Source organism: Egretta garzetta, unplaced genomic scaffold (genome assembly GCF_000687185.1).
Source record: "Egretta garzetta isolate BGI_Z169 unplaced genomic scaffold, ASM68718v1 scaffold360, whole genome shotgun sequence".
Taxonomy (NCBI): Eukaryota; Metazoa; Chordata; class Aves; order Pelecaniformes; family Ardeidae; genus Egretta; species Egretta garzetta.
The window spans coordinates 1615342-1636485 of record NW_009258261.1 but is presented as its reverse complement, the minus strand read 5'-3'; positions in this window follow the sequence as shown (position 1 = coordinate 1636485).

Here is a 21144-nt window from a genome sequence, read left to right as displayed (position 1 = left end):
TTCCTGTTATTTATATGGCTCCATAAATGAAGTCAGTGCTTTGCAAAATAACAGCCTTTCCTTGAGCAGTTGTCAATGCGACTTGCTCTGGAGCAAGGCAAGACTGGGCTGCCACGAGCCCAGTGAAGTTGCAAGGAAAGTCCCAGCTGCTCCAAGGACCATTGGAGCAAGCCCTGCAAGAAAGACAACATGGTGTCACCAGTGGGGCCATGAATCCAGAAAGTGCATCAGAAAGGAGACGGGTAAATGCCAGGTAGGGGGAAGAAGTTACCCTCAATGTAGCTTCATCCCCTTAAAGCCTTTTTCCTTTCTGTCTTCTGTGGCTTTGCAAAATGTGTCTGGAGGGCAAACCTCACTGTTCCTTTTGTTTTCTTGCAGGAAAATCAGGGAGAAGTACTGCTCCATCTTGCAGCTGCAGATGTGAGGTACAGAGGTTAAAGGCCAGATCTGAAACAGATTTAGGCTTATACAAAAAGAGATGCCCCAAGACAGGTTTCCTCACAGGGCCCAGCTGTGAGGGCCATGGCTGAACAGCTCTCCCAGAGGAACCTGCTTCGCTGCAGGAAGATGCTGCCCAGGGCAGTAACATATCTGTCACTAGAGCTAAGGTACATTTTTCAGATTCCTCTGCATTCAAGGGGTTGCAACATGTGGTCACATCTGTCTTTTGACTTTTGTTGTCTTTCTTTTCTTTTCTTATTTGAAATTCCCTCTTTTCTCAGGGGAGCCCTGACTTGTGGGTGCCAGGATGCTTTTCTCATGATTAGGGGTTGGGCTGCAGGACCATGGGCTCCAAACTCCATGCCAAAAGTGAGAAGGAGGTGAAGCAAAAAGGAGGCAGGCTATTAGAGCTTTCCCCAGGGTGGTTCGTGTATGCAATCACAGGGTTTTTCCAATGTAAAATGCATCAGCAGCCGTGTTCGCTGACAGAGCAGGAGCATGCCTTGCCAGCGCTACAAAGCTGCACCCTGGAAAGAGCTGCCATGATCTGAAAGTGGAGTTTATTAACTCCAGATTTTTACAGTGTAGCTGGCACACCAACAATATGGTTGGAACACAAAGAATCACTTGCAGATATAAATCAGGGGAAGGCATCTCCAAAGGCTCCTCCTAGCCTGAGTCACACACAGCTGCTATGCCAAGTGCCAGCTGCTGAACAGCAGTGGGCCCGCAGCTGGGTCACAGGCACCGAGCCTGAGGGGGCATTACTGACTGTCTGATTAGCAAAACCACTAAGAATGGCCACTGATTTGCTGACTACAGAGCACAGGTGCCTTAAACAGTGGGCTTGCCCCTTAGTTATAGGTAAAGGGAGGTTGGGCCAATTGGTCGGTCAATAGGGAAAAAGGAGAAAGTGAGTTACAGGTCCTGTGGTGGCTCAGTTGAGGAGAGGCCTTAGGGAATACTTGTGGGATTTACCCCTGGAGAAGGAAGTGGGGCAATAGCTGTTGCTGTCTCAACCATTGTGACCATCAGCCTGCTTTGAGATGTCAAGGTATACATTTACTATGCCTTTTTGTCTGCAGGAACAGATAGAAAGGTTATCTCCTGCTGCTTGCTTGAGGCAGTCTCTCAGCTGGAAGTAACCATCCCTGGAGATGAGCCAGTAGGGTGAAACGTGTGTGCACCCTTTGTCTGCACTGGCACAGCATCAGCCTTCCTGCAGGGAAGGGCCAGAGTCTGACCCTTCCATTGTGTTGCTACAGTGGGCTTGCACTTCCCTGCTGGCTGGGGCCCTGAAGCTCTTCTAGCTGTACTTGGAGGAGAAGCCTTCATCTTGTACTATGTCCTTAAGAAAGGTTTAGGAGAGGGTTGGATACAGCAATAATAGCTGACAGGTTTGCAAGCAACCCTCTTGCTGTGCTCCTCCTGTGTGATATAATGTCTCTCACCCTTCAACTCTCCTGCAAATGCTGCTTGAGCTCATTAGCATGTGCAGGGTTTCTGGGAGGTAAATGAGTAGTTATGTCCCTTTTTAATGGGGGAAAGACCATGCTTGCGGACTGATCTTAGGTCAGAATTGGAACTGAAACTTTGAAAACAAAGCTTTTTTTCTACCCAAAATGGTGCTGTAAGCTAGTCTCTCAGTCTTGTACTCAGGTAAGGGGTCTAGGATTCTTGAGCACTGAACAAATTTTCTTGCTGCTGCTAAATACAGTAGGACTCAGGTGAATGCTTTTGCTGTCCAAGTCTGTCCTGAACTTGCTGCTTTTCTTCTCCTTTTTAATAACATCATCTTGAACCTTCCCATTTTGCTTGGGGTATAAACTTTTCATGGAGGCACTTTCCTGTTTGCCCTCACCCTGTAAATTATGGTGTTAATCTTTGATTGGGACCTGGTTGGTATTTCTGCAGAGTAGATAGACTTATCAAATGTATTCAGAACTTAAAACTCAAGTGAGAGCAGCTTGTGTGGATGCAGGGATTGTGCATAGCAGAGAGAGGCAGAATAAAAGTTCAGTTATTTCTCTTTTTGTGTTGCAGGACAGACCTTCCAAAAAAATGAAGGCTCTGCCACATGTTTTCTATAACCAGCCAAATAAAATATTATGCTTTAAAGCATTCAGGGTCAGAGAAATAACTCAGGCTCTGGGCTTAGCATTTTTTCTTCCTCACAATAGCTTCTGCTGCGTGATAATCTTTGAAACTACAGATGTGGGGGGCCAGATCCTGACCCCCATTGCATCTATTCTGCACTGCTGCAGGAAAAAATGCAGAGCAGGCGGAAAGTTGGCTTAGCTGGATTGGTGGAGATTACTCTGACCCAGTTTGTCATCTGTGGTGCAGGAGACTGGGCGCTGTGGCCAGAGTTTGGCACAAGGAAGAAAATTTGTTGTGATGGTCATATATTTGGGTGTGTGTTGGGTGGGGTTGTGGATATCCCTCTGTTAGCCAGGGACCACCTCACCCTTGAGGTGCTACTCTCACAATGGGGCTCTGGTGCTTGGCAGCAGCCAAAACTATGGCTTGACTGTTTTCTGGATATACGTGTCATTGCTATATGAGAAATGCAGATGTTACACGAAGTGAAGCTTTTACAGCTTTCTTGTATGTGTGTTTCTTGACGCAAACTTCAGGGAGTGTTTCATTGCTAGGGAGTGATCCAGAGCAAGCACTGCAGCTTCTGCAGTCTTCCCAGTGACCGAATCTGGGTACAACCACACGCATTTCTGTCATGAAGCGATCTCCTGTAAAAGTTTCCTGGGGCCTGTTTTCCTTTCAGCATCAAGCATGGGCACTTGCTGTATTGGAGGGCCACCCTGATGTCTAACTCAGTGCTGGGTGCTACGAGCAGTGGAAACTTTTTCTGCATTTAAAGGGAGAAAATAAAACTGGAGTGGGCTGGAGCTATTAACAGAGCATGCTCTGTTTGAGTGACCCAGCCTTCTTTCAAGACTCTGAATAGATTGGTTTATACAGCTTTTTTTCACTGTTTAAAATTGACATCTTGTTTTAACAATAATTCAGTCTTGGCTAGTTTATTAAAAAAAAAAAGTTTGCATTGAGTTTATCCGTGATTACCCACCTCTGGAATTCCAATTTTGCCTATTCTCTATTTTCTCACAAATTGACAATATGCTGTCTTCCTCAGAGGCACAGATCCTGAAACAGAGACCAAGGAAATTTCAGTTCTCATTCCAATGTAGTATTAAAAATTTCTTTTGTAATGATGGAGAAAAGATTGAAAATGTGAGCTGAATATATTCCACAGGCTCAGGAAATGGAAAGCAATGAATAAAGAACCCAAAATTCACTGAGTTTTTTGTTTGCTTGGGCTTTTCCTGTTTTTTAAAGTAGCAAAAGGATTTTGGAGGCCTTATTCACACATTTATCCTTAGAAATGGGCAATGCTGGAATCCTACTGAATACAGCAGGACAGCAGCTCCAAATCCATCTGCATTTTCCCTGATCATTGGTCCCTCGACCTGCCCAAGGTCCTTCTCTTCCTACCCCGATCCAATTTCTTTTTTATTTCATTTTCTGAAGCCTGGAGAGCCCATGTGTGTGGGGAAGCTCCCTTTCAGTTTGCTTGTGCTATTTGTGCTTATGTGACCCAGTGGAGCTTGCAGGATCGGTGCCTGATGACTGTGCCTTTCACTGGCATTTCCCACAGCGTAGGTGTCTGTCCTGTCTGCTCCTGGAGCTGATCGCTGCAGGATGTGAATAAGTTTCCCTGATGTACCCTTCCAAAACTGGGTAATAAATGGCCGTGCTTGGTAAAATACCAGCCTGGTTTGAAGACTGCTGCTGGTGGTGAATCTCTTTGTCCTGCTGGCAGGACTTCCCAGCAGCTTGCGCTTGGTACTGCTGCCTGATTGCCCACCTGACCTCTCAAAGGCAGAGCCTCAGGCTCCCATTTGGCACCAGGGATCCCCAGGACTGTGAGAGACTGCCTGACAGTGCAGCCAGGGACAGCTTCAGCCATGGGAGATTGATAGGATTTCAGAGTGCTGGTGTCTGTAGGCTCCCTTTTCGGTGTGTGTCCTGTTTTGACTTTACGACATGGCAGTGCTGGTGCTCCTCAGCTTTGAGCAACCAGTCCTGCTTGCTCCCAGTGTTGTCTGGTAGGCTTTCCAAGGTGGCAGATAGGGAGAAGTGCTGTGACTGACTTTCATCCCTTGTCATCCTGCAGAGAGGAGCAGCCTGCCCCTGAGGAGCCCCTTCTTGCCACAGGCTGAGCCCATGACCTGCCTCCATGTGCCACGATGCCTCTTCCACAGGGGCTACCCTGCATGCCAGGTGGCTGTGAACCACAGTGTGGGTGACAAGCATCCCTGCTGCTGGAGAAAAATCCCAGGGAAAAAAAGTAAAAGCACAGGTACTTTCTTGGTGGACCTTAAGATCCTTTTGCCAGGATTTTCATGTTTTGCTGCTAGCAAAGGGAATTGTACTTTTGCTCCCCTTCATCTCCCAGATTCCTGCAGGATGTGTGCTGTTCCCTACCCATTTCATGCATCCTGTTGTGCATCCCAATCAAAGCCTTGCTTAGGAGGAATGGTGCTAACCCTGGACCTCTCTTTCCCACCAGCATCCATCAGCCAGCCAGACTGCTGCTGATGTGGGGAGGCACAGGTCCACCTTCTTTGCTCCCAAGCACTTTCTACTGCTGGCTCTGCTTCTCTACCTGCTGTTTATAGTAAGGACTCATCACAGATGTAAGCTCATTAATCACCCCCAAGCCACACTTTCCTGATTCCATTTATAGTGTCTTCTCTTTCTGTTCCTTTTCACAGCCCCCACCTTAGTTGTTACTCAGTTCTTGGCACCTGGGCTTCATTTCTATTTAAGCTTGGAACTGATAAAGCATGAGAAAAAGGAAAGATTCGGAAATGATAGAATTGTAGAATACCATGTTGGAAGGGACCTCAAGGATCATCTGGTCCAACCTTTCTTGGCAAAAGCATGGTCTAGACAAGCTGTTGAGGGAATCCACCAGTTCCCTGGGGAGATTATTCCAGTGGCTGATAGTTCGCATTGTGAAAAATTTTCCTCTTGTGTCCAGTCGGAATCTTCCCAGGAAAAACTTGTACCCGTTACCCCTTGTCTTTTCCATGTGACTCCTTGTAACAAGGGAGTCCCCGTCTTCTTTGTAGCTACCCTTTAAGTACTGGAACACGGTGATAAGGTCTCCTCTAAGCCTTCTTTTTCTCAGGGCTGAACAAACCCAGTTTTCTCAGTCTTCCTTCATATGGCAGGCTTCCCAGTCCTTTGATCATCTTTGTGGCTGGACCCCCCCCAGCCTGTCCATGTCTATTTTGCATAGTGGGGACCAGAACTGTACACAGTATTCCAGGTGTGGCCTGACAAGAGCTGAGTAGAGTGGGATAATGACTTCTTTATCTCTGCTGGTGATGCTCTTGTTGATGCAGCCCAGCATCCTGTTGGCTTTTTGCTGCAGCAGCACACAGTTTACTCATATTGAGCTTGTTGTCCACCAGGACCCCCAGAGCCCCTTCCACAGAGCTGCTCCCCAGCTGGGTAGATCCCAGCCTGTGCTGCACTCCTGGATTTTATTTTCCCAGGTGCAAGACAATACATTTGTCTTTGCTGAACTTCATAATGTTTTTGTTAGCCCACACTTCCAGCCTATCCAGGTCTTCCTGCAGGGTGCGCTCTCCTTTCCAAAGTATCCACTTCCCCACTCAGTTTGGTATCATCAGCAAACTTTATTGGGGTACACTTGATACCATCATCCAGATCACTTATGAAGATGTTAAACAGCATTGGGCCCAATATCGATCCCTGGGGGACCCCACTTGTGGCAGGGTGCCAGTTTGAAAAGGAGCTATCTACCACCACCCTCTGGGTGCAGCCTGCCAGCCAATGCCCCACCCACCGTACAGACCACTTGTCTAGACTGTAACGCATCAGTTTCTCTATGAGGAAACTGTGGAGACAGTATCAAAAGCCTTGGAGAAATCTAGGTAGACAACGTCCACTGCTCACCCCACATCAACCAAGCAGGTTACTTTGTTGTAGAAGGCAGTCAGGTTTGTCAAGCATGATTTGACCTTGGTGAATCCATGCTGGCTTTTCCCAGTCACGTGCTTCATTCGACTTACAGAATGAATCCTTCTGGGGGCCATCACAACTTTCCCAAGGACTGAAGTAATCTCCTTTCAGGTAGTTGTAGAGAGTGATAAGATCTCCTCTCAGCCCCCTTTTCTCCAGACTAAGTAGTCTAATTAATGTTAGTTGGCCTAAAGCGTATGGGCAGAAGACTGGCAGCAAAGCTATTGCATTAAATGAAATAGGGACCATTTACCCTAAAAAGTTAAAAGGCACGGGACAGACAAACAGGAACCCTTTCATCCTCTTGGGATTTCTTGGTCCTGCCAGCATCTGAGATTTCTTTCTTGCCCTTAGCCCTGGTCAGTCCAGTGCTAACCCTTGGCCACCAGCCTGGCTGGGAGTCCCATGAGCAGCCCACAAGAGGAGGGGAAGTGACATGAAATAGGAAAATCTCTGCACAGGTAACTAGGTGCCTGGAGGTGCAGAGAGGCACTCAGTGGCTTTTCAAGTTACCTCAGGAGACTGGAGGGAGAGAGGAGGAAAAGTCCCATCTTACAGATTGAGTCTTAAGAGCCTGACCCACCTCAAGACCTTGGAAGACCTCACCAGGTACCTTTCTTCATGTCTAGGCTCCTAAATACCTTGGAAAATCTGTTCCAAAGTAGTTATTACTTCAGTTGAGTAATTTCTGCTGGACCAAGGCTGGGAACGCAGTCACAGCAGAGTCCCTTCTTGCTGTGTGAAACTGTTGCCATACCGCCACAGTGTGAGGGATGTACAGATCCCAGGGAAGACAAATTACTCCTCCAGCAGCATGTTTCTAGCTGACACTGATTTGCAATAGGGCTGTCAACAGTAGCTGCAGAGCCCTGATCCTGGAAAACAATATGTCAATTGCCTGGGTTGGCTTTAATTCTCTAATCCTTTGTCTGCAACTTAATGTGTTGCAGCATTGCTTAGAGATGAGATGTGCTGCTGCTGCTTTGGTCTCGCTGTTTTGGAGTGCAGGGTCTGTCTGTCCAGGAAGAGCTGGGAAGATGGACTGGCTTTCAGTACTGTTTGAAAGTTGCACAGACCTGTAAGACACTGTATTTATGTAATTTTGTCTGTCTCTTTCTACATCTGAACTTTAAACATCCATTATAAGGCAATACTGCTTTTAGTGGCAAGCCAAGTTTTTCTTCTAAAACACATGTTCCCTAAAGCCTTAGTACTAATTTTCTTTGTTCTGATTTATTGCTGTTGTCTTACCACATGTGCTAGGCACAGAAGAGGAAAAACTACCAAACCCAAGAAAAGAGCCCTCTCTACCCCCTCTCCCAATGTATACATCAGGATTAACACACTGAATCTATTATATCAAGTGCTTCAACAATGAATTAACTTACATCTAATTTCGTAGCTGCTTCCAAGCAGGTATGCCAATGAAGAGTGAATGTAGGCTAATAATGCGAAGGTTATGATAAACCAAATGAAAGCTACTGTGAGGAACTGAAAACTGGGGTAGATGCTAAATCTGGAGAATGATAGTGAGATTAAAAAATAAAAGTTGTTGACTGCATTTTCTAAATAGGGATTTTGTGGGTATCATTTTCATGTGCTTTTTACCAATACCTAAAATGGCTTTATTTGTCAAGGGATGAACTCTCTTCCACAAGATAAGGCCTTCTTATGTTATAAGCATCTGTGGTATGCAATTGCTGGTCACTTGGGGAAAAAAAAATTCACTGTTACTGTGAGGTTTGTAGAGCTGTTTGAGATAGAAAAGTTCTACTAAAGTTTGCTTTCTTGGAGGTTGTTCAGCCTTGACAATAGCAGAAAGCTAAATTATTTTCATTGGTATTTATACTACGGTTAGCTTCATGTTTTTCTCCTCAAATGCAAAGCAATAGTGCAGAGGTTGAGCTGTGGCCATGAGTCAGACAGACCTCAACAGAGAAACACTGATTTGGTACTATGGGGTGCCTGTGGCACCCAGCTCCTGTACCCTTGGGCACACCTAGGAAATGCCTGAGTCCATACCCATAAATGGGTTTGTTTGAATTCTGCAAAAACTTACCTATTCATTTTGGAGTTTTTAACTCATTCAATGCACATTGGATGCCTGGTGTCCTGGCTGTGTCCTTGGTAGGAGGAGGTCGTCTCTCTTTGTCACCTCTAGGACAGGTGTGGGCAGAGCCTCCACCATAGCGTGGTTCAGACCATGGTGGAAATCGTGACCTGCTGCACTGTCTGTGATGTAGTTTGTGCAGAATCCCCACTGACTACTCTCATGGCTGCTCTGTGCACCAAGAGTAGAGCTGCTGGCTGGTTCAGGCAGTACCCATGTGCTATGTGAAAGGCTGGTGCCAGCGTTGCACAGGATTCGGGAATTTTGTGAGTTGGTGGTTACCACTGAGTTCAAAGACCCCTCTTTGTAGACTGACTGCGTTTCCAGTGACAGTGCTAGCAGGGTGCTGGGATATGTTTTCCTCCAAGATTGCCATAGGCTTTAGAAAAGGTGAAGTGGTGAAACACATTGTGTCCCAATGCTCTGTGAACACAAAGGTCAAATAAGGCTAAGCGATCACAAGGGAAGGGGTGTCCTGGCAGAGGGGAACACTCTTAATACTTGCCTTTTTAATACTTTTTTCCTTTCTGTAAACCAACTTGACAGCGGCTTCTGCTCTGTCGGGTATACTCACATCATTGTTTGAGCTGATGTATCACGAGCTGCTTTTATTTACTTGTGTTTTCCCTTTGAGGCAGGCCATTGATGTGAAGCTCGTTGTCATATTGAGGCCTGTTAACTGTGTTAGTTAACAAAGCAGAGCATTCAAAAGCCTGCTCAGAGGCATATTTGTCCTTTTTTTTTTTTTTTTTTTTTCCCTCCCCTCCTTTTTAAATTGAAACCAGCTTTCCCAGCTAAACATTTTATGGAATCTGCTCCCTTGAAACCAATATGAGGCAACACCAGTGATTGCAGCTAGTTGCAACATCTCATCATGCTAGATGGAGGTACATCATGTTAGAAGTGGTGCTGCTAGCAAAACCTCTGCAAAGGAAACCTACTGAGACCTGTCTAGCTGAGGGTTAACTCATCTGAGGAGAGCTAAAGTCCCAATTTCACTTGGTTTATTTCCGGCTGGCCAGGGCTGGGGCTGTCCCCCTGCTCCCTGCCGGGCAGCCCAGCATGCCCCGCAAGGGGCTGTCGCAGCCCTTTGACGCCAAACAGCTGCTGTAGGAAACCTGGTCAGCCCGGTGTGATGGCATCTCCATTTGTCAAGAGAAAAGCCTGTTGGAAAAAAGCCTGTGTGTGTATATACATACACATATCTAAAAAAAACCCCAAGCGTATTTAATGTCTGTCAAACAGAAACCTAAAATACGAGCAGGTAATTTTGCTTGGGAGTTTTATGATGACTTCTTTTTGTACTAATGTTAATTTTCAAAAAACTCCCCGTGTCTAATATTGAAAGACAGCCTACGGCATGCTATCCAGACTACCCCCTCCTCCAGCCTCACTAAAGTGAATAATATTACGTACATAACCTCTCCTCCTCCCACCATCCCCGATCTCTGACAGCAATGATTCTGCATATTTGTCCTTTTTTTTTTTTTTTTTTTTTCCCTCCCCTCCTTTTTAAATTGAAACCAGCTTTCCCAGCTAAACATTTTATGGAATCTGCTCCCTTGAAACCAATATGAGGCAACACCAGTGATTGCAGCTAGTTGCAACATCTCATCATGCTAGATGGAGGTACATCATGTTAGAAGTGGTGCTGCTAGCAAAACCTCTGCAAAGGAAACCTACTGAGACCTGTCTAGCTGAGGGTTAACTCATCTGAGGAGAGCTAAAGTCCCAATTTCACTTGGTTTATTTCAAGAACGAGCTGTATGTACTCAAGCCAAGTTCAGTGAACTGAGGCTTCAGTAAACCTAGTCCTGAATTTGAGAGAATTTGGGCCAATAGGTTGGTTTCAATGAAAACTAAGTCAAACTTTGACCCCAGACCAGTAAACCTTTCTAATTTTGAACATCTCTTGAGGATTCAGTTAAGCCAGGAAGTCAGAGATGGTGATGACACAGAAACTCGGTGCTGGTGCATAAGTCTCACCTAAATCCTAAAGACAAGATTAAATCATAATACAAAATGGCCAAACCACTGCTTTGATGAAACTCAGAACACAAATACTGTGAAATGTGTATCACTGAGCATCTTTGTAATCATAATAATCAAATTATTTTAGACTGCTTTCAGGTCCAACCAAACAGTGCTTAAAGCAGTGTACTTGGTATCGAAGTCCAGTAAATTATTTGTATTAATATGGCTTGTGAGGTTGTTGGAAGCTTTCTCAAAGGGCAAATTCTGTTTTGTTTGGGGAAAAAGGCAAACCATGCTCGCCTGGTTGAAAACTGCTTGTGAGAAGACCTTTCTCAGAAAGACTTAAAAGCATTGGGCCTTTTTTTTTGTTTTCTTAGAAAACAGGAAATGTATTTTAGCTCTGCAATTAACTTGATTTCTTAAGTGACTTGCCTTTTATGATTGCCTTTGGGTTCTGGAATTCTACAGAAATAATCTGAGGGCATTTTCAACACTTCAAAATTAAAACCAAATTGTTGAAATTGTGCCAGCATTTAAATGAAAATTATTTTCTTTAAACAAACACTTAAGGACTTTTGATATCTTTTTAATCACAAGAGCATTCTTAACCCAAACACCTTTTCTTTGTGGTTTTTCAAGTATCCAGTCTGCACTGCTAAAACCAGATGTGTCTTAGGATGTAATCAAATTCAAGATCTTTTAGTCAAAAACTAGATGAGCAGGGAGTGCTAGTTTTTCATACAGCACAAAGACATAGTGGGTGTAGCTGCAAATACCATCTCTGCCTCTGTGCCCACAGAAGTGTCTGGGCAGCAATACCAGAGCAGGCTTTTGCTGCGTGGAGAGGGGTCAGGCATGGGGCTGAGCTGCTGGAGCCTGTGCAACTCAAGGCAGTGAGCAGGGAATAATGGAGGCAGGATGCTGGCTGTAAAATTTGCTACTGTGCAGATGCTCTGATACTCAGCTTTCCATGCAGTGGAGATGAAAGCCACAGAAGCTGCTGTAGATTCATGAGGGTGGATTAGCACAGCCCTTGCATCTTTGGGGGGGGGGTTGGTGAGCTTATACATGGCTCAGGAGATGTTGCATGTAGCCAGAGAGTGAACCTGGATACCAGGAGCAGCACCTAGTCTGGAGCTCTGAAGCCCTGGAGCTTCTATGTGGAGCTTTTCAAACACTCAGGATGTGGCTGGCTCTTGCTCCTTTCCCATGCAATGGGGTGTAGCTGGCCGTGAGGTGTTTTATGAACTCTGAAGCATCTCAAGCACAGGTCAAGCTTGAGCTGCAAATCAGAGCAGCCAGAAGATGCCCTGCATCCTGGTGTAGAAACCTGGAAATCCAGGGACTGGTGTTTCTGTCAAAGTCCATCTAAGCCAGTATCTCATCCCTGACAGAGGCCAGCAGCAGCTGTCTAGGAGAAGTTGTTGAGAAAAGCATGTGTGTGTGATGAGATCATCTCCCAGCGCTCCCTGCTAGCTCTGGGATTTTTGGAAGTGAAGGATTTCCGTGGGGGTCTGTGACCCTGTCCTTCTCAAAGACCCCAGGCCAAGCTCCATGTCTAGGCTCTGAGTGTCAACCCTGCTGCCTGCCCGTGGGGTAAGGTTTCTGGCAGGGATGTGTGAAAGCCTATCCCTCAGTGCAGGGACTGTGGAAATAGGAAATTAAATGGATGTCTATAAAAGCAGTGGTTGAGGGTTTTTGTCATCATTTCATAGGTTGAGTTGGGAGAAGGAGGAAAACACCTTCAGGTAAAGGAAGGTAGCCTGGTGGATGCCAGCTGAGGATGTGGTCCTTCATTATTATTGCCTCTTTGATAGCCCAGGAGGAATGAACAGGATGTTTCTCCTTTGGAGACAAGAAGTAGGACTGCTTGAGGAATATGTACCCTGCTTTGACAGATTCTGTCCCATCTGTGTGTAGTAAATGAACAAGCCTGAAAACAGTTCCCCTCAGCAGCACAAATTACTTGCTGTTACTAACTGCAGAGCTTGTGCGTTGGGGAAAAAAAACCCCAACATAATACAGCGATCTAGAGAAGCTACAAACAAAAAGGTTCATAAAACCATTTCAGCCATATGGACGTGGACGTCCTCGAGACCATGACTCCGGAATGCTCATCTCCAATACATATTGTCACATATTGTGAAGGTAATGCTGTTACCCTCAGCTGGCTTCTGCTTAACTATCCAGGCCTGGCTGGGGCTGGAAATGCAGAGGTGTGAGTGGAGATAGGATCTCTCGGGGGCTTACATTGGAGAGGAAAATGCTGGCTTAGAAGAGGATATGGAGCATGTCCAAATAAGAAGAGTCTGGAAGGAGCTTGTGGTGGTCTGTTATTTCATTATTATTAGCTAGGAGATGTGAAATTTCCTTTTCCAAATGAGCACATTTCTTGGTTTGCATAAGACAGCAATTGCTTCTTGTAAAAATTAGCATTTCTGCTAATTTAATGAGTTAGCCTTACAAATTAACTGCATCAGTTATTGGAAAGGCCTTTTCCAAGTTCTGCAACCATGTTTTAGACCTCTTGATAAAGCCACTAGTGTGCTAGACTTCCACAAGCAGAAAGACCTTGAAAAGTATGCAAGTTATTTCTGGCATTTTGTATTCTCAATATGTCAAGGAAGCATGGATTATTTTCACACAAACAGGCAAATCAAAATCGTTCCTTAGCCATTGTTCAATGTTCCCATGGACATTCTTGGGCCCTGAGAAAGAAAGGAAAAAATAAAAAGAACAATCATTGCTTCTGAATTAGGCTTCGTAGATGGATCATGTTGTCACACATTCAGAAGTTCATTTGCACCAGTTTGGACCTCTGATGAATGATGGAGGGAGCAAAGGATAAAACAGAAAGAAAAAACAAAGACCAGGAATTAATTTGGATATTTGATCTTTGAGTGGATTTTTTTCTTCCCTTACTGTGAATTTATCATTAAATGTAGACCGTGACAAACTGCAGACACTTTTGGAAGTTCTTTTTAACAGCTGTTAACTGAAAGGTGATGTGTAGGTGTTGAGTGGAAAAGGATCTCTGGAGCTGAACAGGCCTGTGTGGAAAGAACATGCCAACATCTTGGTGAAAAGCACAGTGCAGCAGTAAGATTACTGGAGTGTCCTAAACTCTCTTCACATCGCAGCGCACAAATTAGGCTATACATGTTGCAAATATTGGAGGTTGTTTTGAAGCTCGGTATTAAAGATTACAAATGCTGTCTGCAGTTTCTAGGCAAAGGCAATTAGATATCACAGCTATGGCCTCAGCTCAGTGTTTTATGTCTGAGTTGGTATTACTGTGTAGGGTTCTTATGCATTAAATTACCTCTGCCAAAACCAAGGTATGATACCTGCCAAAGCTGAGTCCTGTGATTAAGGTAAAAAAATAAGTATAGCCTGGTCTCAGCATTTTTTCCATTTCAGTGTAGAAAAGTATTTTCCCACACAGTAAAGGGGCTTTTTAACAGAAAAGAGGTGTAAAGCATGCACAAACATTGTATTTAAGGCGCATCCTCATCCATAGTTGCTTCTCTGGGTAGTGTTTTTACTGGTTCAATACCCATGCCCAAGTTCAGGGGTAGCACTTGTTTCTTGGGCTTGGTGGAGCCACAGCCACCTATGTCAATGTTCATTTTGGCCCAATTAGTGTCATTAATGCTTACATAGATAAATGTCGATAATTATACCTTTTCTCAGTGTGAGGGTAGTTATTTTGCAAATACTTTATACCAGGAAAAATAATAGGGAAGAGGACATTTTTGTGTGGTCAAAACCTCCGGCAACTGAGTGCTCGTACGGATTTGTTGATGGCTGGTGCAACGCAGAGGCAGGGCTGCCGGGTGAGGTACGCTCTATTGACATGAAGTGAAAGTCCACACTGCCTTCTCTTTTTTTTTTTTTTTTTTTTTTTTTTTTTTTTTTTAAACTTGCACTAAAAATGTGCCCCCTCTCTTCTGACAAGCCGCAAGAAGAAGCTTTGAATGTGGTGCTAGCACAACAGCAGGCGGAGTGAGAGAAACTGAGATGAGTACCTCTGATATAGTTAGTGGGCGATACTGTTATTTCCTATTCTTCATCTGAATCTCTGCTCCTGAGAATTTGGGCTAAATCCTACATTTTCTTCTTATTTTTAAGCGGAACATCCATCAAGTTAAAACTCAGCATCATGAGGTGGCTCTAAGATGGGGTTTGCTCCAGCTTTCTTGCTGAGCAATTTTTTGCTACTAAAAAATGTCAGAGGATGGTAGTTGCTGTGCTGTCGCATGGGCAGCAGATACAGCGCAGAACCTGCTTAGCATTCTTGAAGGAGAATTATCCAGTGCCGCAACTTACAATTTATAATTGGTTGCATATTAATATCCAAAAAAGGCAATAAAATCCACTGTGTGCTTAAAAAAAAAAAAAGTAAGTAGGAGTATTACAAGCTGAGCAGTGAAAAACTGGAGGACTCCTTGGCTATAGCAGAGCTGTATGCCGTGCTGTTTCTCCCTTGATTACAAGCAATTTTAAATCATCTCCTTCCTTCAGAGAAGGGTTTTGTTCAGCGTTTGTGTTAATTTTAATCTCGCTAACGTGGTATTCTCCTGGAACCTCTCCCTCATGTCATAACAGCAAGACACGCTGCCTCTTTTGTCCCTGCTGTTTGGGAAACACACAGCTACTGCTGCTTGTCACTGCAACCCTGGGGTTGTTACTATCACTATATCTCCCTTTAAAGGAAAAGAAAACAGGACAAAACCCAACAGCAGCATTTTTTTCCCCGCAGAGTTCACTTTTATTTGTAGTATTTAAGCTAGACTGTGCAAGTGCTTCATGAAAATCAGGGGTTTAAAATGTATGGTGCTGTATTGTAGTGGAAAGCCTGTTATTCAGCATACTAATTATTTCTGAGTCACTGTATTTATGAAATGTCATGTAATAACTACCTCACCACAACACAAAGTAAATAGTGCAAAATCAGGCAGTTTATGATTTTGACATTTTAGCGTATAAACATATTCCTGAGTATCTCGGGGTGGGGGGGGCGGCGGGCTTCTGGGAATTAGATAATGTTTTTATGACTTCTAAAAAATGACATTGAATTTCATTATCTGTAGCACTCCATATATACAGTCCATGTTACACATTTTATTACATTCTCCGTGGCTTATATCACAAGTGTCAGCTGCAAAGAGAAAATGTACAAAGGCTGGTTTGTGGAATGGGGGGGACAACATGGTAAAATCAAAGCCCTTGGGACAAGCTGTAACTGCACACCTGGGCCGTGCTGGGACACCAGAATTCACCCTACACTTTTTTTCATTTCAGGATAGATTACAAGGCACTTACTGAAGGAGGCTTTCTGGCCAGCGCTTGTCACTAGAGGGTAAATTGTGGTGGGTTTTTTTTGTTGTTGTTGAGCCCTGTCTGAATGACCCATTAACTCCAGAATAACTGGGAGGCCTTGGGTGTCTATGAGTGACAAACTGGGAGGAGTACAGAGGGGAAGGAAGGACGGGTTGCTGTTCCAAGTGGGCTTCTGAGTAGTCCCGCGTGGTCTCTGAAAACAATGGGTGGATGCTTACCAGAATATGTGATTTCATAAAACATTGTGCATAAAACCAGATCATTCTTTGCTCCTTTGCAAGCTTGCTTGGTGTTATAAAAGTCATGGGTCATGCTCTTGGATGTTGGGAGAAGATCCTATCAACAATAGTTATCCAGCATCTTTCTGGCAAGGGGCAAGTGGTGATGAAGCAGCCACAGGTGCAGAAAGCCTCAAACTGTCACTGAAAATAAGAGAAAGCCATGGCCACTGCTGGGTGGTAGTGGAAGTAGGTGTCCAGCAGTCCGGCATCTCACTGCATGATCTGGATGACAGGGTTAGCCCATCCCTTTCTGACATGGAGCTGGTGTTAGCAGCTTCCTGGAGACTTGGCAGCATGTCAGAACTGCCAGCCCGCTCACACATGTACATGAGGACAGGATGGGGCCTTGAAACTGTGGTGGATCTGGCTGGGTCCTGCTTAATCTGAATTTACAGCTATTGGCAGACTGAGGTGACACATCCTCTCCTTAGTACTTTATCTGTCTTCATTAAAAAATTACAGGGGGTATGATCTACCATACATTTGCTGAAAGTGGTGAGATGATTTACCCTTTCCATATTGGGATATAATTTTCTTCATTTCAGAAGCACACCCATAGTCTTCAGGCTATTAAACCACAAATCTGGTTTAATTTTTCTGTGAGCTTTTATGCTTGCTATGGGTTTCAAGGTCTTGCAAAATGATTATTCTCCTAAACTAAAGCTTCATTGAAAGTGGAACTCTGTTAAGGAAACGAAAGTGAAATAATGGTTTTTACCATTCCAGGTGCATGGCTACTCTGACTTCTTTTTCCCTTCATGTTCGAAGTGCAAGAAATGGACCAACAGCTGGTACTGAGAGAGGTAGGAGTCTTTCACTCATCTTATAGACTCCATATTGTATATCTTTTCTGACTTTTCTATAAATAAAAACAGCTATTAAGAATGCTTCTGGTTATTATATCCAAGGATAAGTATTTGAGATACATGAGAGATAAGTCTTCAGGAGGAAAAAATGTCCTGAAATCGATTTCCTGATTCAATAGTGAAGTCCTCATATCATATAAAATGTAATGTGATTGTCCATGGCTCTAATAAAATCTTGATTTTTTTTTTTCCACCACGCTTTCATCTATAAAAATCAAATTTATCCAGCATTAGTCTGCATTTTGAAAGGGATAGGGTTTTTTGAAATAGATATGATAGTAATCCTTTATGGTACATTAATACAGGAGAACAATAATTTGTTGCATTTTCTTCACATAGAAACAATCAGCTGGGAGATGTGCATAATAATTGTCTTTGTCCTTCATTGTCACAGGCCATTAGCTAATGAATTAAAGCTGTACTTGGCTTTTGCTCCAATAAGGAAACTACATTAGTGATCTTGTAGCCTTGGCATTATATAAAACCTTTCAGAGGGTTTTATTTCGGTCTCACTGAGGTGATGCTGCCACGGACTAAGGAATGCACCATGATTTTGTGGTAAGCAATGAGGTCAACATTGTCTGATGTAGCGGGTCAAGCAAGCTGAAGTGCATCTACAGTTATTAAAGCTGCCAGATGCCAGAGCCTCTTTGTTTGCCTCCTTATAATTTAGCCAAACTTTTCAGGCCTACTTTTGTGACTGTTTCAGATTCATCTTTTGGGTGGGAAGATTTGCTAAACTCTGTTCAGCTATTCTAAGACTGATGCTAGGGAAAATAAGTAGTTTCGTCAATGTTTTAAATAAGCAATAGGAGCATGTAACTGTAAGCTGAGCTGTCCTACCACCTTTGCAGTTTGCCCTCTCAACTAAAAGGCTGGCAAAAGAAAATCCTGTGATGGAAGAAGTGCTCTTCACTGTCCTAAGAAAATCCACTCATGTTCCAGCTATTTGCAGATAAAGATCATAGGCAAATGCATGGCAGAATTTGCTTAGCAATTGTTTCTCCCTAACAAAATGCTTTTAGCCCACTGAAAAAGAGGATTGTGTTAGAAATCACAAAACCAAGTGCAAGTCTTTTCTTTCCTATTGACTGTTTGTAGCATATCTTGGTCCATCACAAAGTGCCTGAATATTTTAATCCTACTTTTAAAGGTGGGTAAGCATTGTTATCCTCTTGTTGCAGAGAGAACTAAGAGGCTGCATAAGCTAACCTTTGGCAGAGCTGAGAACAGATGCCTCTTTCAGACCTTTAATCAAAGTGCTTCTCTACATGTGTCGTTACCGTGCTTGGCTGGGACCCCACTGCTCCTCCCACAGATCAGAAGGGCATGGGAGGCCTATTCCTGCAGCTCCATCTTCCCTCAGCTGTCCTAGGCCAGCTCTTGGGAGTGGTTGCTGCTGCATTGGGCACCCACATCTGCAGGCCACCTGTACTGCAGAACAGAGCTGCTGAGCCACAGCACAGAGAAGCAGCAGGATTGCTCTGCAGGGTGTCAGCTGCTGCAGCCTCAGAAGAGGCACTCCTGCTGATGAGCCATGCTGGACCATGCCAGTCCCCCAGCTACGCTGTCCTTTTCCCCATCTGTGTCACAGCTGGGAAATGACACACCATTCCTACTGCTTCATGGGTTTTGCCTTTTCCCAGGAAAGACACAACCCATGAGTTCAGTTGGGTTGCTGCCACCTTTGGGCTGCCAGAACAGTGTGCAGAAGAACAGCAGGATCCAGAGACAAAATCTATAACACTGTCATTTGTGTGGGCATGTTATTGGTATAGAAAAAAGGACCTGAAACTTCTAGGCATTACTTTGTATCTGAGCTTTGAGCCCATGGATATCTTAGGTTTGGGAGAAGAGTGGATGGTGAGTGAGAGATACACATCTGCTACCTGCAGAGACTCTCAGGAGAGCAGTTGTGGCATAATTCTGTGTCTGTTCAGGGATTATTGTTTCTGCACAAGCTGCAACACCACAGGATTTGAGGGATGGCTGTGGTGAAATGGTGGACAAGTTCTGTTGCATCATGTAGAGAGAGATGGCACCAGACAGCCGGCAGCACAGGCTATTTCACCTGCAAAGTGCTGTGACAAACGAGTTGGGACTGCCACTGCTGTTAACAGGCAACATTTGCTCCCTTACCTCTCTTCACCTCCATAACCAGAGTCTGAGGTTTCCATTGCCTGCAGACCCCTGGTCAGTTGTACCGTCTGCCTACTGGGGCAAATGTTTTAATAGATAGTGCAGGAAATGTTCTGAATGCTATATGCAAAATGGCGATGCTTCAGAGCAAAAGGAGCATTGCTTGCATCAGAATAAGTGGCTAGAAAACTCTGGTGCTTTGAGGCATGCAGAGGGCAGGTGCCAGATAGCAGTGATCACCCATTTTTCTAAACCGGCAACACTTACAGACCTACTGACAGAGGCTGATTCACACTAGAAGTAAATCCAATATGCATGAAAGGACTCTTGTTCTTCTTCAGTGGAGAGCATAAAGAAAGACTGTCAGACAAACTAATCTCTCTCTGATAGTTTTCTTTTCAACATCATTGAACTATCATTTCTCCTGGGCTTTGCCAGAATGTTTGATACATCTGTTGTTTCCCAAAACAGACAGATTTTGCTAGCTTGGATGATAAAGGAATTTTTGCCAGGAAAAGAGAGGCTGAGATGCCTTTACCAGCCTTTTGCTGTCGTTGTGTAGGTCCTTTGCGGAGCTCCAGAGCTCTGGTTAGAGAGGAAAGGAAGGTGTCTTGGTGACCAATTAGGTTGCATCTCTGAGTGTTGCCATGGAATCATTCCCAGCACTTGCCCTGGGCTGGGACCGTATTTGCTGGGGTCTGGGGATTCTACTTTTTCTGGAGATGAACCCATTTACACCCCCAGATCTTTAATTTCAAACCTAGTGATTCAAGATGGCCCTAGGCACCACTGTGTCACCTAGCTGCAGTTAGAAAATAGCCCAAACTAGACATTTCCTTTTTTTTTTTTTTTTGATTGTCCCTCTACAGAGCTGGCAAAGCATTCACTCCTTCTAGGCATGTGTGAAGAGTCAGTAAGATTCTTAAAATTATTCAGAGAAAAAATTCTGAATATCCTTTCCCCAGTCTGTGGATGAACGATGTCTACATTGAGCAACCTCCTCCTTCAGCTGGGGACTCACTGAGGAGTCTGCCATAGGAATACGTGGTCAGGAAGGCTGCATGTCCTCCGCAAGCTCTTGCAGGGGAATTTAGCAAAAAGGACATTCTGAAATGGGGAAAACTGGAGGAGCCCAAACACTGCTGTGATCTGGAAAAATGAGTCCTACATCCTATTTGTAGTGAGCTCTAGCAGTTTTTTTTTTCTAACTGTGCTTCAACCATCCACTCCCTAAGTTATCCTGGATATTGATACCATTGGAGAATTTAGGGTTATTACCTTAGGTGTTTAATGTACCTTTTTTTCCCTTGGAAAATGTGTTTCTGGGATCCTCGGGGCAGCCAGTGAGTCTGCACAGATCTGGCAGGGGCTGAAGAATGGTGGTCCCATTTTGTAGCTGGGGGTGGGTGGTTGGCTCTCTGTCCAAGTGAAAGCACCACATGAATTAGTCAACATTTCCATATTTTTTTCCTAGTGCGGGGCTGCCAACAGTATATAGTAGGCAGAGTTTTGGGCTGTAAGGAATGCTGGTTTATTTGTTAGAAGTGTTTAATGATTGATTGCCAGATGGATTTCAGCCCAAACCCCTGCCAGAGCATATGCACCAGAATGCTCTCTTTGCCATCATACAGGACCACCTGCAAGAGGCACCTTTTCTGCGTGGCGTGATGCATTTTCTGTGGAGGACCTAATAAGCAAACTTGCACTATTTTATATGGATGAAGTTGAATACAGTGTTGCTGCATGCAGAATTTTGGAAGCTAACTGTCCCCCTATTTTCTGACAGTGTGACTTTAGTATATACAGTTTAAATAGTGTACAGGGAGATCAGTGGTAACTTAAGGTAATACACTCAGTTAAAAATAACTCGCAACACCATTTAAATCCATGTGGGTTAATCTGGACGTATTGAAGAGCG